General features: G+C 42.1%; 1 long non-coding RNA gene across 1 annotated transcript; it reads left to right on the forward strand.

Moving 5' to 3' along the window:
• The first annotated feature begins 1894 nt into the window (after window positions 1-1894).
• Window positions 1895-3472, forward strand: LOC125551942. Its single transcript, XR_007303327.1, has 2 exons — window positions 1895-2517; window positions 3051-3472. It is a non-coding gene; the product is annotated as an uncharacterized LOC125551942 (long non-coding RNA).
• The last annotated feature ends 6689 nt before the right edge of the window (window positions 3473-10161 follow it).

Here is a 10161-nt window from a genome sequence, read left to right on the forward strand (position 1 = left end):
ATTTTTCCGCCGCCGCAAGTTCCTGTTCCGAGGAGATCCAATCTAGAGACATGTTCCGGCACCCTGCCGGAGGGCACTAATTCCCATCGGATTTGTTGGGATTTCCCCAAACAGGAAGGGTGAAAGAGAACAATAGCAAGGTATTTCCCTCAGTTAGAGAACCAAGGTTATCAATCTAGTAGGAAGCTCCCAAGCTAACAATGTAAACATCACCTGCACACAAACAACTACAAACTTGCACCGAACATGGTAAGAGGGTTGTCTTGCTAGTTACAAGATTAAACACAAATGATAGAGATAAATAGTAGTAAAATAACATGGCAAATAAAATGAGAAATTGTGTATAAGAATTCATTAATGGAGAATAAACCCCGGGGCCATACGTTCACTAGTGGCATCTCTCTCAAAAACAACAAGTAGCATGGTAAACAAATTACAGTTGGGCAATTGACCGGTTTGAATATTTATAACTATGATCATTCAAGGCATAATCACATATATGCATTATGTGACGACCCGTGTCATTATTACTATAGATAATGACACTAGTCCTTGGATTATTTCTTGACAAAATCTTGTCTTGTCAAATAATAATCCATGTCAGAGATATGCAACAGGGAAATAGCTAGAGATGGTCATTTATATTACAATACCTTGCCACACAGGGCTAAAAGTCTCAGGTAGGCTTCTCACATGTTTTGCCAAATTATTACATCTCCTAACACTGGAGTTCCAACTAGCAGTACTAGATAGATGATGATAAAATAGTTTCTGGATTACATAGCTAGATCATAGTTACTTATTCATCCCAACCCCCATATGTGGCATCCAGATCGTACATAGCACTAGATGGATCCACATCTAGGTCCCCTGTGTAGTTGTAGTCATCACCATTGCTCTCCTCACTTGGTCCATTAGGATTCTCATACAAGCTTTGCTCTAAGAAAAAGATGATTAATAGCAAGAGTGAGTACAAAGTACTCAGCAAGCTCAAAAAGCAAAATGCAACACTCATGATAGCTCAATATAAATCAACAAGTCCTACCTCAACTCAACACCTTTCAAAATAACCATTTGTTGCAGAAAGTTTATTTCAATTTATAAAAGCTATCAAACACTCGTATTGCGAGATAGACCACCAATAGGTCCCCATAATCCCCAATCCAAGAGACTGGCATGAATTCATGTTTTCTTTAACTCTGCAGAGTTTGTATCACTTTACCCATAGAGCTCGAAACCATAATTGCCATCTGCATTTCCTTAGATGCGAGACATGGTTCAGAACCTAAGCTTTTTCCCATTTGTATATTATATCTCCACCCGGCTAGTGTCACTAGCCGTTGTGTCGGGTTTCGGAACCCGCACTCCACCAACGCTTAATATATATAGCGCTTGCTAATGCACCCATCCGGCATTAGCGTGGAAACTCATCGCCCATCCTACTACTACTTACCCATGTGGAGAGTATAATAACTTGATGGTATTGGGCTCAACTCGTCTTAGACGAGACCATGGTTGATACGGTTGTAGTACGGCGCATAAAACGAGTGAAAGTTATTTAATTCTTAATATACTAGCCATATGTAGAGGGCCCCACCTTCCAGTATGTCCATCCAGGGCACCCTCTACCCACCAAATAATTATAAAAAATAAATAAATCAATGGATTAGCTGCTCCATCAGCTAACCCAACTTTTTGGCAATAGTCACTCCACACAATTTATTACCATTTTTTTATGCAAGTTGATGATAAGATGCAGCAAAGAATAGTGTTTTTCAAAAATAGCTCTACTCAGCATGATCAAGGAGAGCTTGCCTGAGTTCTCGTACTCAGACCCGGACTCAGTTTGCTTCTGTAGCGTCTCCTTCTCCTGACTGTACTCGCTTCCTGCAGTTCGGCAAATATATATTTCGAGACTAAGTCGAGTGAATACTAGGAAAATGAAAAAATATACGTCGGTGCAGTGTGGTCATCCTACAGTCAAATATTACTTTTTTTTCTAATGTCTTTTTACTAAGCTTGCATTAGTACGCGTACTAGGTGTGCACCTGGATAAGTTACTAAGCTAATTTATCCTCCACGTGCCCTCTCCCTTTCTCTAAACTAAGCCTATCTCTCTCTTCCCTGTACTAGTTCTGTACTAGTAGTCCTCAACCGAACAGAGCACCCACTAGTACTACTAGTCCAGCGAGAACACAAGTAATAATACAGACTGATGCTCCTTTGCTCCTTGCCCAGATCGGCGCCGCCGCCAGCGACGGGAAAGATGCCGCTGCTAGATCCTCCACACTGTCTCTCCCCTGACGTGAATCCCCATATTATCCTCATGAATTTCAGCCTCAACTCTCTAATCCCCCTCTGTGTGTGTGTTCTTTTGGCTTGCAGGTCAAACCCTATTGGGGATGTGATTTCCCTGCTCCAGATTGAAGTGGTTGGCGTTGGGCGCCACCGTGATGCTGGATGGTGCAGGTCAGAGCTCTAGTGCATGTCCGTGGAGCAGATCCACCATGGGTGCAGGTTAGTGGTGCCCTTGTTCCTTTCTCAAATATTTAGGATAGTCAAGTTCTCAGATTTAGTAGATTAAAATGGCTCCCATGTGTGCGTACTGAACATGTTCACCCCTTTGAATAATCTTGGTGTATTTCTGCTGCCTAATTAATCTGGGAACTTTTTATTTTACATCTTAATGCCTTATCCATGTTTCCTAGTACTGTTGCTTCCAAGATCTGGGGTAGATGTTCCTGCTGTGACTTTTGTGCACCTATGAATAATTAGGATACTTCTGCGTGCATCTGTGAATGACTATGAGACTTGTGTGTGCATCTGGGCTGGTCTTCTTTGTGTATGTGAGAAATATATAGTGGCAGAAGAAGAAGAACTCACCTTTCTTCTTTTGCCCTCTCTGTTGGTCCTACTCTTGCTGCTCCTACGCTCCAAGTCCACTCCAGTAGGCTAGATTATAGCTCCAGCCTGTCCCCTTCAGTCTACTGATGATTTCTCAGGTCACCATCTTCACTTATTGATCTTGGATCTTTGTTGGTTGTGAACAGGGGAATGGAAATGCTACTGAGAAGAAGAAGAGAGCTTGGTCTGGCTATTTGGAAGCAGAGTGAAGAGTGTGCTACGGTGAATCCTTAGCCAGGTTACTCCTCCTCTCTTTCTAGTACCTAGCTAGTTATGGCTGCCCATCCCTGCTGTACAGTGTAGTCATTTGTGGAGTCTCTCTATTGGCTAGGAGTTGCAGCCCATGCCTAGACCAACTGTTGGTCAATTGACTACTGATATCTATAATGCACGTGATGGTGGTGGTCAATGTGTATCCCAAATATGTCTCACTCTTTACTGCTTTGACCACGAGATATTTTTGGGTTGGTCTAAGTTTGCTGTACAGTGTAGTCATTTGTAATACACTTGTACATCTATACTGTCTGAGGTTTATGAATATAAATATATATATATACTTGAGTGGTTATGAATGCTTGTTGAAGAAATCTGATATGTATTTGCTTAATGGATTCTACTTAATTATCTAGTTAAGGGTGGAAATACTATGTGAAAATATACGGGTCGTTACACATTACGTCCATGATAAGTACTCCCTCCGTTCTGAATTACTTGTCGCAAGTATGAATGTATCTAGATGTATTTTAGTTCTAGATACATCCATTTCTGCGACGAGTAATTTAGAACAGAGGGAGTAGATCATTAATCCAACTGCATCTACTACTAATACTCCACCCCGAAACCGCTATCCAGCATGCATCTCAAGGTATTAAGTTTGCAAGAAACAAAGTATCGCAATAAGAAAGATGGCATAATGTAGATAGGAAGAAGTCAATCAATATGACAAAACCCTATCGTTTTATCCTTAGTGGCAACAATGCAATATGGGTCTTGGCCCTTATTGTTACCGGGTTAGAGCACCGCAAGACTAGACCCACTAGAAAGCGACACTCTCTCTCTGAAGAAAAACACATTGAATTTGGCCAAAGAAGATAGATAGGCCAGAGAGCATACAAAGCTATTTAATTTGCAACAACAAAGCCTCAAAAGATTCAACTGATTTCAGTGAACAATCTTATCATAAAGTGATAATTCATTATGTCCCAACAAACACACCACCAATTACATCAAATTGATCTCGATCATGTGAGAAGGTACACAGAAACATGGTATTGAAGATACAAGAAAAGAGAGAACCATCTAGCTACTACTATGGACCCATAGGTCCTAATGGAACTACTCACACATGGTCATGGAGGCAGCAAGGTTGATGAAGATGGCTTCGGCAATGGCTTTCCCCTGCTGCAGGGCTTCAGAACGGGCCTCCAGATGGGATCTTCATGGCACATAGACCTGTAGCAGCGATAAAATTTATCTTAAAGTAAGTTGGAGGGTTTTGATATTTATAGATAATTATGGCAGTGGAATCAGCTCAAGGAGGTGCAAGAGGGCCCCAAACGGCCAGGTAGTGCAACCCCCGGGCTGTGCAGGGCGCCCTTGTGGGCCCTGCCAGCTCCTCTCAATGTCTCCCAAAGCTTCATGTTCTTCTTGTTGCCCAAAAATCATATTAAATCGGCAACTAATTTTGACCTCGGGAGATTTTGATTTTCTGCAAAACAAAAACTAAGAAGAAAATACGAACTAGCACTAGGCACTAAATTAATAGGTTAGTCCAGGAAAATACCATAAATTGCTATTAAAAGTATATAAAAGTGATAATATAATATGAAACAATCAAAAATTATAGATACGTTTTAGACTATAAAAGGGAGAAATCCATTACGGAGGGGGGGGGGTGCTCTTCATCAACCTTCCTGCCTCCATGACCATGTGTGAGTAGATATTTAGGACCTTAGGGTCCATAGTAGTAGCTAGATGGCATCCCCTATCCCTCGCGATTTAATACAAAGTTACCCTGAGTTGCCTCGCATGATCGGGATCCATACGATGTAATTGGTGGTGCGTTTGTTGGGATATAATAAACTTTCACTTTATGATCAGATTTTCCATTGAATTCTATTGAATCTTTTGAAGTTTCTTAGCTATGTAATTAACTAGCTTGGTATCCTCTCCGATCTATTATCTTCTTTGGCCAAGTTTGATGGGTAGTGAAGGAAATATGCCCTAGAGGCAATAATAAAGTTGTTATTTATATTTCCTTATATCATGACAAATGTTTATTATTCATGCTAGAATTGTATTAACCGAAAACTTAGTACATGTGTGAATACATAGACAAATAGAGTGTCACTAGTTTGCCTCTACTTGACTAGCTCGTTGAATCAATGATGCTTATGTTTCCTAACCATAGACATGAGTTGTCATTTGATTAATAGGATCACATCATTAGAGAATGATGTGATTGACTTGACCCATCCGTTAGCTTAGCACGATGGTCGTTTAGTTTGTTGCTATTGCTTTATCCATAACTTATACATGTTCCTATGACTATGAGATCATGCAACTCCCGAATACCGGAGGAACACTTTGTGTGCTACCAAACGTCACAACGTAACTGGGTGATTATAAAGGTGCTCTACAGGTGTCTTTGATGGTGTTTGTTGAGTTGGCATAGATCGAGATTAGGATTTGTCACTCCGATTGTCGGAGAGGTATCTCTAGGCCCTCTCGGTAATGCACATCAATCTAAGCGTTGCAAGCAATGTGACTAATGAGTTAGTTGCGGGATGATGCATTATGGAATGAGTAAAGAGACTTGCCGGTAACGAGATTGAACTAGGTATTGAGATACCGATGATCGAATCTTGGGCAAGTAACATAACAATGACAAAGGGAACAACGTATATCGTTATGCGGTTTGACCGATAGAGATCTTCGTAGAATATGTGGGAGCCAATATGAACATCCAGGTTCCGCTATTGGTTATTGACCGGAGACATGTCTCGGTCATGTCTACATAGTTCTCGAACCCGTAGGGTCCGCATGCTTAACGTTCGGTGACGGTCGGTATTATGAGTTTATGTGTTTTGATGAACCGAAGGTTGTTCGGAGTCCCGGATGTGATCACGGGCATGACGAGGAGTCTCGAAATGGTCGAGACATAAAGATCGATATATTGGATGACTATGTTTGGACATCAGAATGGTTCCGAGTGAGTTCAGACATTAACCGGAGTACTGGGGGGTTACCGGAACCCCTCGGGGAGTATGTGGGCCCTAATGGGCTTTAGGGGAGAGAGGGAGGGGCTGCCTAGGGAAGGCCGCACGCCCCCCAATGCCTAGTCTGAATTGGACTAAGGGGGAGGGGCAGCGCCCCCTCCTTCCTTCTCTTTTCTCTTCCCTTTCCTATTCTCCTACTCCTACTACATGGAAAGGGGGGAATCCTACTCCCGGTGGGAGTAGGACTCCCCGGGGTGCGCCATAGTAGAGGTCCGGCCCTCCCCCTCCTCCACTTCTTTATATACGGGGAGGGGGGCACCCCATAGACACACAAGTTGACCATTGATCCCTTAGCCGTGTGCGGTGCCCCCTCCTGCATATTCCACCTCGGTCATATCATCATAGTGCTTAGGCAAAGCCCTGCGACGGTAGCATCATCATCACTATCATCACGTCGTCGTGCTGACGAAGCTCTCGCTCGACACTCAGCTGGATCGAGAGTTCGTGGGACGTCGCCGAGCTGAACGTGTGCAAATCGCGGAGGTGTCGTACTTTCGGTACTAGGATCGGTCGATCGTGAAGACGTACGACTACATCAACCGCGTTGTCATAACGCTTCCGCTTACCGTCTATGAGGGTACGTGGACAACACTCCCCTCTCGTTGCTATGCATCACCATGATCTTGCGTGTGCGTAGGAAAATTTTGAAATTACTGCGTTCCCCAATAGGTAGTTCTTTGGAGGGAGTGGTGCAGAGTAGCGGGTTCAATCTTGCGGTGATTCATCCCAGTGACAGAAAGGGAACAAACTGTATTGTATTGTATCGTATTGTTGCCACTAATGATAAAGCGATGGTTTATTTATCACACTTGAATGCTATTTTTACTACCTACATTATGTCATCATGCTTATTGCAATGCTCTGCTTATTATGAACTCAATACTTCGAGATGCATGCTGCATAACGGTCTTGGGGTGGAGTATTAGTTGTAGTAACATTTGGATAATGGTCTACATATCACAGACATGTTTTTATATGAGATTATACCATGAATGATCATAGTCATAAATATAAACATCGCAATTTAATCATTGCCCAACTATAATTTGTTCACCACACTACACTTGTACCCTTGGAGAGATGCCACTAGTGAACCTATGGCCCCATGGGCCTATTTTTCTATAGTGAAAACTTGTCAAAAATATTATTTCTTTGTTATACCTTTTTATTTACTTTATCTATGTATCAATTACTACCATATCATGCAATTTAATCTTGTAACTAGCAAGACAAGAAGCTTGACAACCTTCTCGAAGTGTTGGGGACAAGTTTATCTTGTGTTTTGTGTGCAGGTACCTGTGACTTTTTTGCTTGAAGAACTCCTTCCATCTCAATAAACATTGGTTATCTACTAAGGAAAATACTTATTACTAGGTTACTTCATCCTTATACCAGGGAACCACTCTTACGAGAGAGCAAGCACCTCCCTGCACTTCAAGCTCAAGAAAACTTTTGCTAGATCAGTTTCGTTACCCGTGGAAAGAAATGAGGCAAAAAAATGCATAAGGGCTTAAGTTTGTAGAGATCTGACCTCAAACAGTCAAATCTCTGTGCATAAGTGTCATCCCTGGATCGGTAATGCTGACACACACAGTACTTCGAAGGATTTATAATAGAGTTGCAATCACACACTTATTACATCGATAGTCTCAAGAGAGAACTTAATACTGGCTTAAGGCCATCTAAATAAGATAACATCGGAAGGCTTGGAAGATAAAGTGAGTCCATCAACTCCAACGACATAGCCGAGTGCACGACAAGCGACCTAGCGCACCTTACTCTTCATCTGAAAAGTCTGCAACATGATATGTTGCAACCCGAAACGGGTCAGCACATGGAATATGCTGGCAAGATAACACAATAGAGCAATGAACAAATAAAATGCTATCACTACATGCATATATGGTTGGTGGAGGCTCTATGGTTATAATGTTCTTGCGAAAAGCCAATTTTCCCCTACAACAAAGGAATATATTTTGTTTAACTATCATGGTAGTTGATAAACATTGAGAATGGTAACCCCATCTCAATCCCAATTAAACAGTAATTAACAACCCAACAAATTAATTTAGAGTGATGAGATCAGCAGGATAATCCAAGAACCAGATACTCAAGATGTCCATAACCGGGGACACGGCTAACCATGATTAGTTTGTACACCCTGTAGAGGTTTGCGCACTTTTCCCCACAAGACTCGATCTCCTCCGTTGGGTTTCTCGCACTACATGGTGTTTGAGAAACGGATGGCCGAGACACAGTCTTTCAGAAGCATTTACTCTTTACTCTGGGTAGACAGTTACACCTACTTTCCCCTACATCTGCTAGCCTACCACTGAAAGAGGTCATGCAACATACTCAACTATGCTAGAGCCCATAATAGCTTGTGGATGCACACGGAAGTTTCTAGCATGAATAATCTTATGATCCCTTTGAGCCTGGGTGGAGAACCAGAAGACAACACTGGTATATCCCCAGGTGCCCGCAACCAATCCACCTAGATGTGTATTTAAGTAGCCACCTTAAGTTAACCATTAATTAACAATCTCACATCTGTCATGGATCACTCAAACCAAACCACATCTACGAGCATAGCAATATGAGCATAACATAGAAGTAACTCCCAAGGTTTGATAATAAAAGGGCAATAGGTTCTACCTCATCATCTACTTCCCAAACCCACATGTTAAGAGATCCTACTCATGCAATGTTTGAGGATTTTAGCTAATGCATAAAAACTGGGTAATAAAGGGGTATGATCAATGTGTTACTTGCCTTGCCGACGATCCGCAAACCCTAGAGACTCATAGTAGCACGCTTCGCACTCCAGGAATTCTATCACAAACAAACAATAGCATACATAACCACTCAGGCATATAATCAAGTGTAAAACTCAAATAAGAAGATCCAATCTGAAAATTCAACTAAAGAGCTTCGATTTGCAAAAAGAATCAATCGAACCAGAGCTACGGAACTAAAACTACTATCAAAAGAACTTCGAATTCAACTCTGCTTGAAACCAAAATTTAAATTATCAAAACCATGTTCAAGTTGATTAACTAGAAAGAGGGGCTCGAGACAAAGATTTTGGCATTGGTTTCACTAGATTTGGGCGAACTGTTTAAAAGTTATAGGGTTTTGAAGATCAGGGGCTAATCCGCGATAAAAGTAATTATGGATAGGTCCCTAGCCGAAAATAAAATAAAAGGAAAAAACTACGGTGCGAATGTTCGCTAACAGAGGCAAACGAACGAATTCGTTCGTTAAAACGAACTAACGAACTTTCGTAAATTAATCTAAACCGAGAAAATCGAACCAATCTAAAAAACGATCTAGAGTTTAAAAAACCCGAACGGTTTATACCTAAAACTGAAAAAACCGGCGGCGGCGGGATTCCGGCTGGCGGCGGCAGCTCCGGCGCAGGTCAGCGGGGCGGCGGGCGGCGACGGCGGCAGCGGGCGGCGCATCGGCGGCAGCACCGGCGCGGGGCGGCGGCGGCAGATGCGGCGGCAACGGCTTGGGACGAGGAGGAGAGGGCGGCGGGGCGGCGGTATTTAAGGGGAGGGGGGGCGGCGTGGCTCGGAGGCGGACTCCGGTCGGTGTCCGACGCGGGCACGGCGGCGGAGGCGGTGGCGCAGCGGTCTGGCTGGGCCTTCGGCCCAGTGCGTTCCGGGAAACTTTTTTTTATAAAATAAATTCCGCCGAAAGGAAAAATCCTAAAAAAATATACAAAAATTTCTAAAAATGCCAAAAAATAATTTTCGCCGTCTAAATAAAATATTTAGAACGAAGTGAACATTTTTCTGGCCTAAAAGTGCAATTTTGAAAAATGCATATTTTTCTAATTCAAATAAAATAGCAAATACAATCCAAATAAATTATTTATTTGATTTTAATATTTTTCCTCCAATATTTATTTTTATTTTGGAGAAGTCATTTTATCTCCTCTCTTTTATTTTTAATATTGGAAATTTTTGGGAGA

The sequence above is a fragment of the Triticum urartu genome, chromosome 4 (assembly GCF_003073215.2).
Source record: "Triticum urartu cultivar G1812 chromosome 4, Tu2.1, whole genome shotgun sequence".
Lineage (NCBI taxonomy): Eukaryota > Viridiplantae > Streptophyta > Magnoliopsida > Poales > Poaceae > Triticum > Triticum urartu.